This window comes from Mustela putorius, unplaced genomic scaffold (genome assembly GCF_011764305.1).
Source record: "Mustela putorius furo isolate JIRA1106 unplaced genomic scaffold, ASM1176430v1.1 tig00537227_pilon_pilon_pilon, whole genome shotgun sequence".
Lineage (NCBI taxonomy): Eukaryota > Metazoa > Chordata > Mammalia > Carnivora > Mustelidae > Mustela > Mustela putorius.
In genome coordinates this window covers 13,975,923-13,993,461 of record NW_025422368.1, presented here as the reverse complement: position 1 = coordinate 13,993,461, position 17,539 = coordinate 13,975,923, and the positions used below count along the sequence as shown (strand labels likewise).

Below are 17,539 nucleotides of genomic sequence, written 5' to 3'. Positions count from 1 at the left end.
TGAGAGTTTCTAAAGTTCTTGAAATTCTCACATTTTATAAATCATATATTCACCTTTAAGTACTGAATGTCTCGTATACACCAACCGTTATATACATAACTATTTTTTAATTACCTTTAATTTCAAAGGAATAGATTTCTTTGGCTATTTCAATTTCTTCAATTGTGAAATAGAGCTAATAATGATGCTCCTGCTTACTTAAGAAAAAAGGGAGGATTTTATCTGAAAGTGATTTGAAAAATGTAAAATGCACTGTAGCAGATACTTTTTATACACTCATATATATAAGAATATATGTATTCTGGGAACAGATGTGCAGGTTTTGCTCTCTGAGATAATAACTGGAGAGATGGTCTGTTTTATCTGAAAATATGTGAGGTGACTGATGCCCAGATAGAAATTATAATTATCATAATACTCCTTTCAAATTATGTGTGTATGTATGCGCACACATAGTCAAGCATGCAGAGCTATAATTATATCAGTAAATATTATCTAATTATATATATACTTTATTATTATATCAGTAACTAAAGTAACATTGTCTGTTTGAAAAACAAATATGCTTCATGAGAGCTTGCCTACCTTATTCATCACTATATTTATAGTAGCAATTTTTGCTGAAAAAAGGAATGAAAGAATGAGGATAGCAGACATTTCTTTAGTATTCTTTTCATTTCCAGTTTCAACTTTTGTGCTAACCTCAATTTCAGTTCCTTTCCTTGTTACTTCACCTTCTCACTCCTTAAATCTAGGGGAGGGTCTGCTAGAGTTCATTGTTACTCAAAATAATTTAAATTTAGGAATCAAAAAATGTTTTAACATTGGAAATACATATTCCTTACTATAATATTTTACTATCTTCATTGCTTCCTGGGTCCCTCTTCAACACGTTCTATGTCTTATTCTTGTTTAGTTCCCTAGCACCTAACACAGATTGTGGCACAGAGTAAGTGCTCAGTAAATGCATTAAATAATGTGTGATTTGTCCAGTTCAGTGGAACAATTTGTGTGGGTCCCTGGAATGGAGATACAAGACTAATGGCACCTTATGTAGAAACATTTCTGCTTTTGAATCTTGCCATAACATTTTTAGTTATTCCCATTCAGTGGTTAAATGAGTTTCCAGCATAGAAGCCCTATGTATTGTTCTCTGTAAATTATCTTTAGGGTCCATTCCTAATTCCAAATATATTAATTTGAATCATCTAGTTTTATAAAGAGAACATTTTATGAAGAGCCTGGCCAAGAGTCATGAAAACCATAAGCACTAAGTTAAGAGCCTACAATTATTTAACATTTAATAACTATACCATCTCTCCAACAGTCGTCCAGTGACCTGTGTCACACTCAGAACTGGTTAAGATGACTACTTAATTTAGGTGGATGAAGAACTTGGCTATTTGCAGAAACGGGGCAGCCTGCAAGTGAGAATATTGTTTCTTTATATGGCACTAAAATAAGATACTTCCCTTCCTCCAATTCTATTGGTAATCTTTCTATCATTTTCCTCCATTTGAGAAGTACTTTCCTGATTCCACCTGGACAAATGGCAGAGTTGAAAGATGGGAACAAAGTTGTTTTACCCTTGGCCCCTTCACCTAAAAAGCAGGCTTGAGATCATTTAGGAATCACCTTGACTTATACATCCTGTGCAGCTTCAGAGTCTGAGCACAAAAGGAATGAGGAACTGATATCAGTAGCAAAGAAACTGATCACGAGGTAGTCTGGTGGTGATTATTTAAAGACTTCTACTACCGAATGAACCCTCCAAGGCAAGTCCATTATGCAGTCTGGCCTTACTTTCCTTCCTTTACTGTTTCTGGTGAGGTTATTACTGCAAAGCTTTCCCATTTAAGGCACTGTTCCTACCAGGGGATATTTTGGAGTTTCTCTGCAGCACAGAACAAACAGTTCAACCTTTACTCCACAGGAAAACTGGCATGCTACATTTAGGCAAAAATGGAAACTTGAAACAACCCAAATCCTCATGTCTTTTTTATTTCTTGTGATTCTTTTTTTCACTTAAGTGTATGTATTTCTGTATCTTCAACGGTTCTGTACTGAAGTTCGTGCTTCTCTATCAAGGCACTGCTCCTGATATTTTCTCCTGTCCAATCTCCCAGAGCAGATGGTCCCTTCAGGGAAGCTCTGGAAAGTGCTGCTTGTCTGGTTATGCCCGGCCCTTCCCTCCCTCTTGGGGGTCTCAGATGACAAGTCATCAAACCGGTTTCCCTCCTCTTAGGGGTCCCTGATCCAGTGGCAGGAGGGTTTGGTGCCAGGGACTGCAGAGACCCTTTGCGGTTAGGTTTAGCAGCAAACCTCAGTCCGCAGCGAGCCCTGGTCTGGGGTGAGAGTGGCATTCCTCCTATCCAATGAGAGACGCGGGTTTCCCTCCGGTGCCCGCCTCCTTTCCCCGCGGCCCCAATGACCGCTCTAAAAGGCCCGGCTTCTGCTGTCAAGTAGCAAGGCAGGGCTCCGCCGAGGCTAGGAGGGGCACCGGGTGTGGAGATGCGCTCCCAGGTGTTTGCAGCGGAAGTGGGAAACCTGTAGGTTATGGTCCAGCTGTGCCGCGCCGAGGGGAGCAGGAGCAGAGAACAGGTAGGGGGCAGGACTTTTTCTTCTTTGCAGATAGAAAAAAAGCATGCGTATTTTCATGCTACTGTTGCCTCCCTTCCCCTTCCCCCAGCCCCGCCCCGCCCTCGTCACCCCCAAATCTGATGTGGTCGCCGCAGCTCTCGTCGCGAAGTGCGGCTGGAAGGGCTGGGATAGAGGTCGTCTGGATGCTGGGAAGGAGGGGTGCGGGAGCCCTGGTGACGGGCGGGGCAGGTCGGCAGTGCCCGACGAGAAGGGACCGAGCCTCCATCCGTGTCTCGTCAACTTTCCTCTCAGAGGCTTCGGCCGCCGCGGCCGGTGACGCGCCCAAGGAATGCCATGTCCACCCGCAGGGGAGGGTCTGGGGGAGCAGACATGTCAGCAGCCGGGAACCCGCAGGTCTTCTTAAACCGAGAGGAGCTTCTGCTCCTCCCCACGCCTGTCCGCACCTACTCCTTTACCCTCGTACCTTGAGTCTAGACTAGCAAGCGCATCCCTGCAGAAACTGGGAATGACGGGGCCGTGGGGAGGAAGGCACTTGTTTGTTCCCTGGCTCTTCTGTTAAGAACTGGCTCCCTTCAGGAGTGGGGGGTGGGGAAGAAATCCCGCAACTCTAAGGGCATTTACAGATTAATTATGTCTCCATTGAGAAGACCTGGGCCCTTCTCCCCTATCTGCGGCAGACGGAGGAGGGGAGAGGCAGGGAAGGTTTCGCTTCTGCTCTCCTAAGCCTGGTGTTGTCTAATGGGAACCACCTTTTCGCCTAGTTTCTTAAAAAACGGGTTTATCCTCGGGGATTCCCAGAGAGTCAAGTAATTGTGCCCGGATGGGCTCCCGGCGGCTGCAAGACACCCTCCCTGGGTGACCGCATCTGGGTAGTAGGTGTTGGCCCAATGCCGCTTCCTGCCGGAGTCACATTGCTGGAAGCAGTAGGCAGAAGAATTGCAGAGAAATTAGAGACTGCATCACTCTAGGGAACCGAAGACACCCTGCTTTGGAAATTATTGAAAAATTGGGGTGATGAGGAAAAAGGAAAGGGGGAGGCTGAAACCTTTTCTCATTTGTTCATGCCAAATCCAGCATGGGCATTTGTATGTGTGCTTGTGTGTGCACATCTCCAAGGTGGAGCTATATATAGCTCCTGCACACCCAGCCCTGTTTGCCTGCTGCTGAGCAGGCTGCCTGGGCCTTCTGAAGCAATCTGGAAGCACTGAGTGGGAGGGGCAAAAGGGAATCGAATTCTCCATTGGGGGAAAAGCCAGAGAAGATGTGTTCAGATTGAGGGAACCCTGCATGGAATAATGTCTCTGTAACGAACATGAATATTGGTATTTCTGGATATTATTTTGAGTACATTCTTAGAGTGTTATTTGATCTTCATCCATTTCCCCGAATTTTTCAGCTTTGCAATATATGTATGTACATTCCCAGCCTGAAATGTAACACACATAGCAAATAAATGCATGTCATATTGGGAATATTTTATTAAAGTCATCAGAGCATAATGGTTTGTGTATGCCCTACCTTCGTTGGTGGGTTGTAAATTTATTTATTGTAACTTATAGCTAGTAGCATTTGGAGATGGGGGGGGTCCACCCACCTTGCAAGATGTAAAACTAAGAGACTTTTAGAACCTTTGAAGGTAGTTTTAACCTATTTCTTTGTACAAATTTTACTTGTGGGCCCAATATTTAAATATGTGCTGCTTTTTCATATCCTATATATTTGCATTACATGGACTATCTTTTATAGATGTATGTGTATTTATTTTTCCTATTGCCTGAAGTTATTTAATCCAGATGGTAACTTTTTCATTTTCTTAGATGAAAAAAACTAAGATTTAGAGGGTACAAGAAATTTGCTTAAAGCCTTCTAAAATTCCACTATTTCAACCCTAATATTTCAACAAGCTACTATGAATTATATTACGTAGCAGTTTCTCCTCAAATAGAATCCTTCAGCTTCCGGTGATTTTTGATATTGATAACAAAATTTGGTCAATGTTACACCAGTAACAATACCAGTCATTCAGATGTTCAGTCTTATTTCTTTATTTATATACATATATATTCTTATTTCTTTATTTGATATATATAGCAAATATATATAAAATATATTTTATATATATATTATATATATATATATATCTTGATTTGTCTTCTAAATTAGGCAAAGAAGCACTTTGCAGAAAAAGACCATGACCTATATTTTTGTATACTCCACCACACTGAACACAGTTCCAATAGGCTTTAAGAATCTGTTATCCTCTCCAAGATAACTTCTCCAAGAGGAGTAATAAAAGACATAAGGTGTTTCTGTTTCCTTTCAAAGAATGATTCAGTTTTCCAGTAGGGGTTATGGCTCTGTACATGTTATTCTGTATGTCTCTTATCTGTGCCCCTTGAGACCAACTAGAGACCAAGTTGAATGATAGACCATTTATACTTTTCTATATAAAACATGTCATGTATATCTTTATTTAAAAAGAAAACAACAACATCTATCTATTTCCCATCACCATCTATTTCTATATAAATTGACTATGGTTTACATCATAACAAAGAACCCATTCTACGTCATCAGTAAGTTCTTCTTTAAGTTCAATGATTGCTTTTTTTTAAATTGATGTATTATTCATTTTTCTTTCCCTTTGAACTGCCATTTTCCATATTCTCCATCTCCTCCTTGAGATTTTACTTTTTGATACTGAAATGATCTGATGTTATAGTTTTTCTCTTAAATTCTTCTAAACTTCTTTTCTTCACCTCCCTCTTACCTCCTCTTCCTGCTTCAGGTTTTCAAGTGAATTCCTCCAATTGATGCAATTTATTCTATTGGAAACAAAATTCTCCTTCTTCATGTCTTTCCTAATCTTTCCTCTATTAGCCATTCCAAATTACTAACCTGGTGGCTAAGAGCATAGGCTTTGGAAGGAAGCCTCCGTGTGTTAATATCTATATATCATTATGCATGTAAGTGAATGTCAGTAAGTCAGCTGGGGGTTATAATAGCACTTACCTCAGAGCTTTTTGTGGTTTTTTTCTTTTTCTTTCTTTTTTTTTTTTTTAGTATTAAATAAAATAATCCACGTAACATATTTAAATAGGGCTTGGTTGTATTCCTTACTTATAAGTAATAGCTAGAAATAGTAGATAGCAAAAACTCCCCTCCGCCCCAATACTGGCTTTTAGCAAAGAATACAACAGTTTTCCAGGCTTCTGGTTTGTGATTATTTTTTTTTTCCAGACTTCTATCTCCAAGTACCTACCATCTATTCAGTAATTAAATTATCCATTTTGATTCTGATCTCTAATTTTCATCATATGTTTTCCCCAATACAAGTGTATATGTCATTGCATGTCTTGGATTAGTACAGTAGACAGTTTTTCAAATCTCCCAATGTAGGTCTTTCTGCTTTAATCTAACATGCCACATACTATTGATATAATACATTTTTAATTTTCTTTCTTTATTTAAAACATTTACTGTGATTTACTTCATATTTTCATATCCACAGTGCTAACTTTGGAGCAAGAACACTTGGGTTAAAATCCTGAGAATATAATTTACTGGTTAGATAACTAGAAATGAAACAGGAGGAAGATAGGTAACATTATTTCATGATGGCTGTATGAATGACCTATAAAATGGCATTCAGAAGTACATACATTTAATATTATATTTAAATAATATTTTTATAATTACAAGGAAATATGGGATCTTTCAAGAAAAGGTGAAAGTGAAAGAAAATTCCACCACTCAGAGAGATCCACTCTCAACCTCCCAACTTTATTTCTATGAATATACATAGGTATTTTAAACATGCAAATTTGAAATTAGAGTGAATATTCATTTTTACATTTCACTTTCCCCCACTTTGATTTGATAATTTTTACCATGCCATAAACATTAGTTTATTATTGCATTTAATATTATTACTAACCATGTATTTTTTTTTACCGCTGCCACCTATTCTCTCATATAGATAGAGTCCTTAGATTGTTTCCTGTTTTTTCACATTTATGGAAATGAACATGATTATACATTAGTCTTTGCATTTCTAACCAATTCCTTGTAATAACTTCATAGATATTACTGGGTCATACCTTTAAGTATTTTCAGACTCCTAATGCTTGTTTCCAAATTGCTCTAGCAAAAAGTTTAGGCACAAATTAATACTCAGTATAAACCAATTGGGCAATAGTCTCAATATTTGATATTGTGGTTTAAAAATGGACTATTTTGATAATAGAAATTGTGTATCTGATTATTTTTTTGATTGTGTTTCTGTGAGTTTTTTATGATATTGAAAAATGTTTTCATATTTACTGGCTCTTTGTATTTCTTAATTTGTGGATTTCATTTGAATCTTTATTGAGTTATGGTTTCTTAACTTACTTAATAGAAAAATCCATTGTATACTGTGAAAATTTTCTTCACTTTTTTTGTCTTTTATCTTTTAATATTTTTTTGGACATACAGAAATTCGTAACCTTGCTGTAGCTTAACCTATTAAGTCTATTTGTAGTAACATTTTTCATTGCTTTAATGCTCAGAAAACTTTCTTCACCTGACAAAGAATTGAATATAAAAAACACATATTTGAGGGTGCAATTGCTGAACTTGTTTTTATTCTTTGAAGTGGAATTTGGCTTATCTATATTGTGTATATATCACTGTGTGAAATGGCTCCTGGGGACATATAAAATACGCTCTCAGTCTATTAGGATCCCATTATTATTTACGTGGTTTTCCCATGAAGTGAATAGTATCTTAATTCTTTCTGAGCTACTATTGTCCATTTCAAAAGTGCCACAGGGCAAAACATACTATGGAAGATATTAATGACCAGGTTACTCAGCCAGAGCAACACGCATTGTTTGCACGATTATCTGAATGACTCCGGCACTAAATCTGCTTTGGCTGGGATTATCCAGATGGTCCTTAATTCACTGGGTAATTGTTCACCCCTGTACTTGATTTTGATGATGTGGACCTGACTGTTGTTGCTTTTCCTACACAGTTTTATTTGTTACTAGTCTCTAATACTGAGGGTTAGCCACATTCATTTCTTTTATGGGAAGCAGTTTCCTTGGTCCTTAAAGAACACATGTGATAAGAGTTATGAAGAGCTTTGCAGGAAATCCAGATCACAGTTACAAACCCTGATATTTGGCAAGTTACCTAATCTCTTTAAGTCTTTGTTTCTCATGTAGGAAATGAGGATATTCAGAGTTAAGAGTCCTTACATCAGTCGCCCTCTTACATTCTTCTTCTCAAGCACATTCTCCACACCGTAATCAAAGTTCTCTCTCTAAAACCAATGTCATCTAGTGTGTCCTCTACTAAAAATAAGATGCCTGGAGTTCTTTGCATTTCACCTAAAGTTCTGTATTAAATGGTCCATGATTAATTCTCTAACTCCATTTTTTATTGCTGTAGTCTCTTATATTTCCAGTCTCCCATAATACCAATCACACAGAATTGTTTGCATTTCTCCTAATATATCATGTTTTCTCTCCTTTTTCCCCCGAACTTCACTTCCCCTCCATATTCTCTTCCCTGCCATAAATGACCTTTCTCCTTTCTGCAATATAACTGAGTTTGCGTAATGTCTTCAAGGCTCAGGTGAACTGCCACATTCTCTAGGAGGACTTCCCTAAACTTGAAGGCTGAGTTTGGAGTCCTTATTTAGTGCTTCCATAACAATACATAGGTATCCCATCCATAACACATACTATACTAAATTGTAACTAATTGTATACTTGTCTGTTATACCCACTGAAAACCCATCAGGATAGAAACCTTTTTCCTCTTGTGTCCAGTGAAGGCTCTGACATATAGCTGATAATTAATAAATATTTTTGGAAGAAATGAATAAAGAAAGATTAAAATTAAACTTTTTTTTTCAAATTTCAAGGAATAAAGGATTTATATCTCTACCTTGGAAACAAGCAAATAGAAACTAGAAGCCATGTCAATTTTCACTTTATTTTTTAAGAATTAACTTCCTGATTCTATTGGTTTATATGAGATTCATAGAAGAGAGTCCGTTAATAAGCAATTTTTAATGAAAATTTATAGCTAAGACATTGAATAATTCCCAATGCTAGACCATTAGGCAACTCCCTTTTAAATATTTTTACATTTTAGAAAAAGTAAGAAGTGTATAGTTTCAGGATAATGCACATATATACATTTAGCTGTGTTGGAATTAATATTGACAAAATTCATCTCTCTTTTCTTCATTTAATAAGAGATCTTCCATTGGTGTGATCTCCAGAAATTTACAAAACATGGTTACATGCATAACTGTGTTTGATTCTCTGCATCAATCATAAAAGTTAGATAGAAAGCATGATTATCCACATCTAGAGATAAGGAAACAAGCTCAGAAATAAATAGTTTGCCTGAAATCATGTTAGTGGCAAATCTGGATAAGAAGTAAGGTAATCTTAGTTACAGTTGCACGTTTGTGTGTTAGGCTTAGCCAAAACATCTTAGCCAGCCACCATTCTGTCCAGGTCAAGGACATTGGTCTTGATAATCTACTGAGACTCCTGAACAATCCAGTAAAAATTCATTGCACTAGTACCTACATGTAATTTTTACTTTGTTTTTTTAATTATCTAAGATGAAACCCAGTGATAGCAATATTGTGTTAAACATTTTAAAATATTGCTTTTCATTATTTACACTATATATGTGTGTATGTGTGTATGAGTACATGTTATAACCTTTATTACTTCAGAGTGTATTTTTTAAAATTTCTAGCAACAAGTATAATACTCTTTCACTCGTGTTTTTACTAGAATTATTAAAGTACTTTCCAATATTGTCTTAATTAAGTAGACAATATTTACCTTTCCAGCTTGGTTTAGTATATTGTCTGTACAGTCTTAAGGGTTTCTGAGGAGTCAAATATTTTTTCAGAAATAATGTTTAAGAAGACAGTTATGAAAAATAGATGGATACTTACCTATAGCACTGATCTGGCCTAGTTTGAATATTAAAAATACTGAAAACAATATGTTAACTATAATTTCTCCTCTGTCTTATATCTATATTCTCAATTATTGACAACAACCATTTATTGAGTATTCACTGTGTATTGGGCATTGTTTTAAATGTGTTTGATATGATATCCATAATTTAACCAAATCCAGCAAGTGATTTTATTTATGATTTTTTACTATTTTACAGGTGAGAAAAAGTAGAGCTGTTAAAAAGCTAATGATTACAGAAGCTAGAATTTATCTGCAGGTTATCTTACTCGTGAACCTAAGTTATCAGGCTTAATGCCTTTATATGACATCCAGTTTTAGTTTTCTGTGAATCACACTTTAAATTTTCTTCTTTTTGGTGACTGGTATCTATCCCAAATAAACTTAGTATCCATACAAGAGATCAAAACATTTTAAATTTATACATGTTTTATTTATGGATATCTTATAAATGAAGTGGTCTTCTACTACAGTGATTTACATGGGGCAGTTTCCCAAACATGAATTAAACAATTGCAGTGTACTATTTAAAAATTCATTATTTTACCTTGGAATGAGCATCAGAAATTTTTTTGCCTTTCTGCCCTAATTTTGCTTCCTGACACCACAAATCATAAACAGTAATTCTATCTTAAGACATCTAATCTTATAGTATTTAATTGTCATGGTTACTGAAAGTACCATGTAAGTACTGAAAGTTAACAGACAAGATTGCCAGCTAAAATATTATAAATAACATTTATAATATTCCAGTTTGGGATTCAACTTATTTAATATAACAGAAGTTTATATCAGATAAAAATTCCCATTTTATAATATTTTTATATATTAAATATAATATTGTATTTTAATTGAAAAAATTTTGAAGATTTTATTTATTTATTTGAGAGATAAATCAAGAGACAGAGCAAGAACAGAGGGGGAGGGTCACGGGAAGAGGGAGAAGCAGACCCCCTTGTGAGCAGGGAGCCTGATGGGGGACTGGGTCCCAAGGCTCTGGGGTCATGGCCTGAGCTGAAGGCAGACACTTAACTGGCTAAGCTATCTAGGAGCCCCTTAATTAAAAATCTTTAAAAATATCTACTGTCTGATTGACTGTATTTTTCTTCTTGTCTGCATATATTTAGAGATCATAACAACTCTTTTGGTACTAGAACATTACTGAGTTTTTCCAAAAAAAATGATTTTTGAATTTTGATTTATGTACAAGTTGAATGGGGATGAAAGTAAGGCATCTGCTTTCAGTAAAATATTGTACTGCCTTTATTTTTTCTCTTTTTAATTAAAAAGTAACAGAAATCCAGAAAAGTGCATAGAAAAGTGTCAGTTCATTGAACTTTAACAAAGTACTTATACCCATGGAATAAACACTCAGTTCAGGAGAAAGAACTTGTCTGTACCCAAGAACTCCTCTTCTGGCCCCTCCCAATCACTACCACCTTGCTCTTTCCCAAAGGTAGCAATTATTCTGACTTTAAGACCATTGAATAGTTTTGCCTGTATTTGAAATTAATATAAATGGAATCATATATTATGCACTTTTTTTTTGCATGCAACTTATTTTTCTCAGCTTTTGGATCGAAATATCTATGTTCTTGCGTATAGAGTTCATTTTTATTCCTCTATAGAATTTTGTATGAATATTCCAATATATATATCTATTCCACTTGTTGGGCATCTAGGTAGTTTCCAGTTTTGTTATTACCAATAGTTCTCCTATGAACATTTGTCATTGTCTGTGTCTTTTATAGTACATGTATGTGTATCCATTTTTGCTAAAATTGAGGTAAGATTAAAATTGCTGAGTCGTAAGTCATAAGCCAATACTTAGTAGGTATTGTTTGCTTTTCCCAAGTGGTTGAGCCAATTTCCAGTCCAGCCCATGGTGTATGAGATTTCAAGTTGCTGCTTAGCTTGCCAACTCTTGGTATTAATAGTGTTTTTAACCTAAACTATCTAGTGGAGATGGGTATCTAAGTATGGTTTTAATGTGCGGTTTTTTTTTATTAGTTAGACGTTGAACACCTTTATATGTTTTGGCCATTTGAATATGTTGTTTTGAAGTGTTATTCTGAAGCTTTGTCCATTTTGCTACTGAATTATCTGTCTTTTCCTTCTTGAGTCAGAGGAAGTTCCTTATATATTCTGAATTTGAGCCCTTAGAAAATATTTGCCAGTATCTTCTCCCACTCTATGATTTGCTTTGCCATTCTTTTCATGCTATGTTTTGTTAATGGATGTTCTCAGTTTTGACGTAGTCTAGAGTTAGTATTTTTTTTTTGTCTTGTTTAATAAATCTTTCCTTACTACAAGTTATGGAAATTTTTTTGGTATTGTGTTCAAGACACTATACTGTTTTACATTTCATCTGGAATTGATTTTTGTGTGTGGCTTGCTTTCTTACTTTTATGGATAAAAAATTCATCCAGAGACATTTATTGAAAAGGCTCTCCTTTCCCCACTGTTTGGCAGTAAATCAAGTGTTTGTCGTAAATCAAGTGTTCCATGTATGGGAAGATTTGTTCTTGGACTTTCTATTCCATTCCACTGGGTTATTTGTCTATTATTATGCCCATAGACACAGTCTTAATTACTGTGGATTTAAAATATGTTTTAGTATTTGCTAGAGTAGCTCCTCCAGCTTGGTTATTCTTTGAGTAAGTTTGTCTTGACTGCTAATGACTCTTTGCCTTGCTAGATACATCTGCAATCTGCTTGTTAGTACTATAAAATCCTTGTTGGAATTTGATTAGAATGACATTTAATCTAGAAGTCAATTTGAGTGTAATTGACACGTTAAAAAAAATTGAGTCTTTTCATTTATGATCATGGCCTAAATATGTATCACTTTTTCTAGATCTTTTAAAATTTCTTTAAATGATGCCTAAAGTTTTCAGTGTGAAAATCTTGCACATCTTTTGCTCTATTTATTCCAAGTATTTGATTTTTTTATGCCATCATAAGCACTCTAATTTCTAAATTTCATTTTCTAATGGTTTTTTAATAATAAAAAGTGTATAGTCAATTTTATGTTGACCTTTTATAGACTTATAAAGCTCACAAACCAGTATTAATTTTTCTGTTGATTCCTTTTAATTTTCTAGACACTCAGTTGTATCTAGAGAATAATGAGCTTATTTCTTCTTATCCATACTTTATAACTTATTAAAATTTTACCTTTTTGTGTTGGCTAGGATCTCTTGTGCAATGTTGAGTAAAAGTGGTGATAACTCACATTTTTTTTCTCATTCTTTGATCTCATAAGAAAATCTCTCCATACTTCACCATTTCGTAGATAACTTTTATTGGGTTAAGGAAATGCCCTCCTATTTCTGTTTGTTTCATATATTAATAATTTTAAACTTATTTAGATGACCATATGATTTTTCTCTTATGCTAGATTAATGCAATGGATAACACTGATTGATTCTCAGATGTTAAACCTGGAATAAATTTCTGGAATAAATTTAACTTGCTCATGATCTGCCTATTACTCATTGTGTATATTACAGGTTGGGGTTGATAATGTTTTATTTAGGATTTTTTTAACTATTTTTTCAACTTTTGTAATTTTATTTGGTCACATTTTGTTGTTAGGTTTATGTTGGTTAAACTCCTAAAATGATTTGGAATAGATTGACTCTATTTTGGTAAGAGTCTGGATGGTTATGTTAATTTCATTCTTTTTAAAATTTATTTTATTTTATTTTTAAAATTTATTTATTTGCCAGAGAGAGAGCACAAGCAGGCAGTGTGGCAGGCAGAGGCAGAGGGAGAAGCAGGCTCCCTGCTGAGCAAGGAGCCTGATGTGGGACTTGATCCCAGGACCTGGGATTATGACCCGAGTGGAAGGCAGCTGCTTAACCAACTGAACCACCCAAGCCTCCCTGTGTTAATTTCTTTCTTAAATATTTTATAGAATTTACCAGTAAAGCCATTTGGTCATTTTTTTTTTGTGGCACAATTTTAAGTGAAATAATCATCTTATGAATTATACATTTATTTTTCTTGATTATTACTTAATCTTTTTTGGTGTGTTATTTTTTCTAGGACTTATTCATCTAAATTTTCAAAGATATTCAATAATATTTTTCAAAATAATCTCATACTATTTTTAATAGCTAGAAAAATTTTAATAACTTCATTCATTTAAATTCAACAACAGCTATTACTGACTTTTTATATATATTTTTAAAATATTTTTATGCATGTAGTTTTATTAATTTTATTTATTTTGTTTTATTTATTTATTTTTTAAGATTTTATTTATTTGACAGAGACAGAGATCACAAGTAGGCAGAAAGGCAGGCAGAGAGGGGGGGGGGGAAGCAGGCTCCCTGTTGAGCAGAGAACCTGATGGGGGCTCGATCCCCGGACCCGAAGATCATGACCTGAGTCCAAGGCAAAGGCTTAATCCACAGAGCCACCCAGGCTCCCCTATTTATTTATTTTAAAGATTATTAGTTTACTTGACAGAGAGAGAGTGAGTGAGTGAGAGAGAACATGAGGTAGGGGGAAGAGCAGAGAGGAAGAAGCAGACTCCCTGCTGAGTACGACCTGATGTGGGACTTGATCCTGGGATTCCAGGATCATGACCTGAGCCAAAGGCAGGCACTTAACCAACTGAGCTACCCAGGTGCCCAAAGGCTATAGTTTTTTTGTTTTTTAAACACAGATCTTTAAAAAACTATTTATTCATTTATTTATTTATTTGCGAGAGAGAGCATGAGATGGGAGAAGGTCAGAGGGAGAAGTAGACTCCCCATGGAGCTGGGAGCCCCATGCAGGCCTGAATCCCGGGACTTCAGAATCATGACCTGAGCTGAAGGCAGTTGCTTAACCAGCAGAGCCACCCAGGTGCTCCCAAAGGCTATAGTTTTAAATTTATTATTATTACCATCAAAATATAGTATGATGTATACTATATGTAATGTTCTGTTACTTTTTTTCAATCTTGGCCAGCTTTCCACACATTATAGTCCTCACATATTCTTTTAAGCATTTGCCAAGTATCCCTTTGCAATGGAACCTAATTTATTTATGTCCCATCATTGGATCTTTGGGTTATTTCCAATTTTTTTTTAAGAATGCACATCATTGGGATGCCAGGATGGCTCAGTCAGTTAAGCAACTGCCTTCAGCTCAGGTCATGATCTCAGGGTCCTGGGACTGAGCCCTGCATTGGGCTCCTTGATCAGTGGGGAGCCTACTTCTCCCTCTCCCTCTGCTGCTCCCACTGCTTGTGTACGCTCTCTCTCTCTCTCTCGCTGTCTCTCTCTCTGTCAAAAAAATAAATAAAATCTTTTTAAAAATGCACAACACTGTTCTACATGTACTTTTGCACATTTCTGGAAATATTTCTCTAAAATACATTTCTAGAATGAAATAGCTGTCAAAAGGAACGTACTTTACAGATTATCGGTATTTCCAAATGGTTCTTCCAAGAGATTGCAGTAATCTATAATCCTATTAACATGAATAAGAATATTTGCTTTTAGAGGCGCCTGGGTGGTTCAGTTGGTTTAGCATCTGACTTCGGCTTGGGTCACGATCTCAGGGGTGCTGGGATCAAGCCCCATGTTGGGCTCCCTGCTCCCTTCTCCCTGTGGGGAGTCTGTTTCTCCCTATTCCTCCATCCCTCCACCACTGTATCTCTCTCTTTCTCTAATACTAAAATCTTAAAAAAAAAAAAAAAAGAAAGTTTACTTTTGCACATTCTCTCGGTGCTTAATATTGTCAATTTTTCGGGGCACCTGGGTGGCTCAGTGGGTTAGGCCTCTGCCTTGGACTCAGGTCATGATCCCAGGGTCCTGGGATTGAGCCCCGCACTGGGCTCTCTGCTCTGCTCTGCAGGGAGCCTGCTTCCTCCCTCTCTCTCTGCCTGCCTCTCTGCCTGCTTGTGATCTCTGTCAAATAAATAAATAAAATCTTTTTAAAAAATTGTCAATTTTTCAAACACTTGAAAGATGTTGTCTTGCCAAATTAAGCTTAAACGTAAGAAATAGTATTAATGAAATATAATTATGTGCTGATGACATCATACTTTTTTGCTGTAGATCAAGTTTTGTTATTTTATACATAAAATATTTTAATTATTGTTGAAATTGTAAAATATTTCGTTAAAATGGATCCTAAGTTGTTTTGATAAAATTCAAGTACTAAGAAACTCCCCCACTATCATTGTCATTTTAGGGTCATAAACTTTCAGTTTGCTCATGTAGGAAAGAGTATAATACTAGCTATTCAATAGACGTAGATTTAAATCAATGTTCTGGCACTTACTAGATACGAATTCTTGGGGAAATCTACTCAACTTCTATAACTCTGTGTGGCTTTGTTTTCTAAAGCAGAGAAAGTAGATAGGAAAGTAAGTTTGCTGTATTTTCTGGCTGAGTGTTTTCTAGGTTTGATTTAGGTGATTGGCTTAGGCAGGTGCCTCTTCTCTTTCACATAACTATTTATGACCCTCTCAAAGGTGCTTGTTATTCAAGGAAAACAAAAACGTCAGTTTTCTTTCTTTCTTTCTTTCTCTCTTTCTTTCTTTCTTTCTTTCTTTCTTTCTCTCTCTCTTTCTTTCTTTCTTTTGTTTTTTTAAAGATTTTTTCCACAAAGAGAGAGAGGGGGCACAAGCAGGGAGTGAGAGAGGGCGAAGCAGTCTCCCTATTGAGCAGAGAGCCTGATGTGGGGCTTGATCCCAGGACCCTGGGACCATGACCCGAGCCGAAGGCAGATGTTTAACCAACTGAGCCACCCAGGTGCCCCAAAATGTCAGTTTTCAAATGTGGCAAATGATCTGTTTCCCATGAATAATCTACAAAGTAGGTCCTGAAAGAAATAATGTGAGTAATACTTTTTCTTCATCGTTTGATGTACATTGTATTTGTAAGAGGAGGGAGGGAAAGAGAGAGAGGTGGAGAGACAGAGAGAGGGCACACAAGAATGCTCAGAAATACAGATCCACTGTGAGGTAGACATTGCATTGGGGCTTAGAAATAGAGTAGCAGTAAAAAAAGTCAGACTTTTCCCTGCCGTCAGAGGCTTCTAAGCTAAGTGGGAAAAATAGATAAAAAGATAACCCCAAACTGTGATGAGTGCTTTAATACAAGGAGAATCAATGTGTTAGGTGAATGTCTATGTCAGGGACATTTAGCAGAGCATGACTGATTCAAATAACTGAAAGAAATATAATATATGAAAGAGCGTAAACTATAAAGTAGTAAAATATATGGTTGAAGAGGAGAAAATAGTAGATCAAGAAAGTTCTTTTAAAGAAAATTCTTTGTATCTTAGCCTGGGAGCTATGGTTCCAAGCAAGGCAGTGATCTGATATCTCAAAATTTGTTTTGTTTTATTTTCTTAAAATTTTATTTATTTTTTTGGCAGAGAGAGATACACCGAGAGAGGGAACAAAAGCAAGGGGAGTGGGAGAGGGAGAAGCAGGCTTCCCACTGAGCAGAGAGCCCAATGTGAGGCTCAGTCCCAGGACCCTGGGATCATGACCCAAGCCGAAGGCAGATGCTTAACAACAGAGCCACCTAGGCCCCCCTTAAAATGTTTTTTGAGGAGTTAATGAATTAAAAGAAAGGTATTATTTGTTAGGGGACTTCGTGATTTCAAAAATGTTGGAAACTTACTCTAGATTTGAAGCAGCGTATCAATTTTTTTTTTTTTAAGATTTTATTTATTTATTTATTTGTCAGAGAGAGAGAGAGGGATCACAGGTAAGCAGAGAGATAGGCAGAGGTGAAGAGAGAAGCAGGCTCCATGCTTAGCTGGGAGCCCAATGCAGGACTCGATCCCAGGACCCTGGGATTATTACCTGAGTCGAAGGTAGCAGCTTAACCGACTGAGCCACCCAGGCGTCCACAGCATATCAATTCTTAATAAGAAGTCTTGCTCCAAAATTGGCAGGCCTATACTCTCTAAATCATCTCTTTTAA

At 36.3% G+C, this 17,539-nt stretch overlaps 1 protein-coding gene across 3 annotated transcripts in view; it reads left to right on the top strand.

The window, feature by feature from the left end:
- The first annotated feature begins 2,430 nt into the window (after positions 1-2,430).
- CNTN1 (contactin 1) overlaps positions 2,431-17,539 on the top strand; it is a 357,489-nt gene continuing 342,380 nt past the window's right edge. For 2 of the 3 annotated variants that reach the window (XM_004765541.3, XM_004765542.3), the window contains exon 1: positions 2,433-2,601. The gene's annotated coding sequence lies outside the window, so the exon portion shown is untranslated. Of the gene's footprint in view, positions 2,602-17,539 lie in introns of all 3 variants that reach the window. The other variant, XM_004765543.3, reaches the window with a different exon arrangement.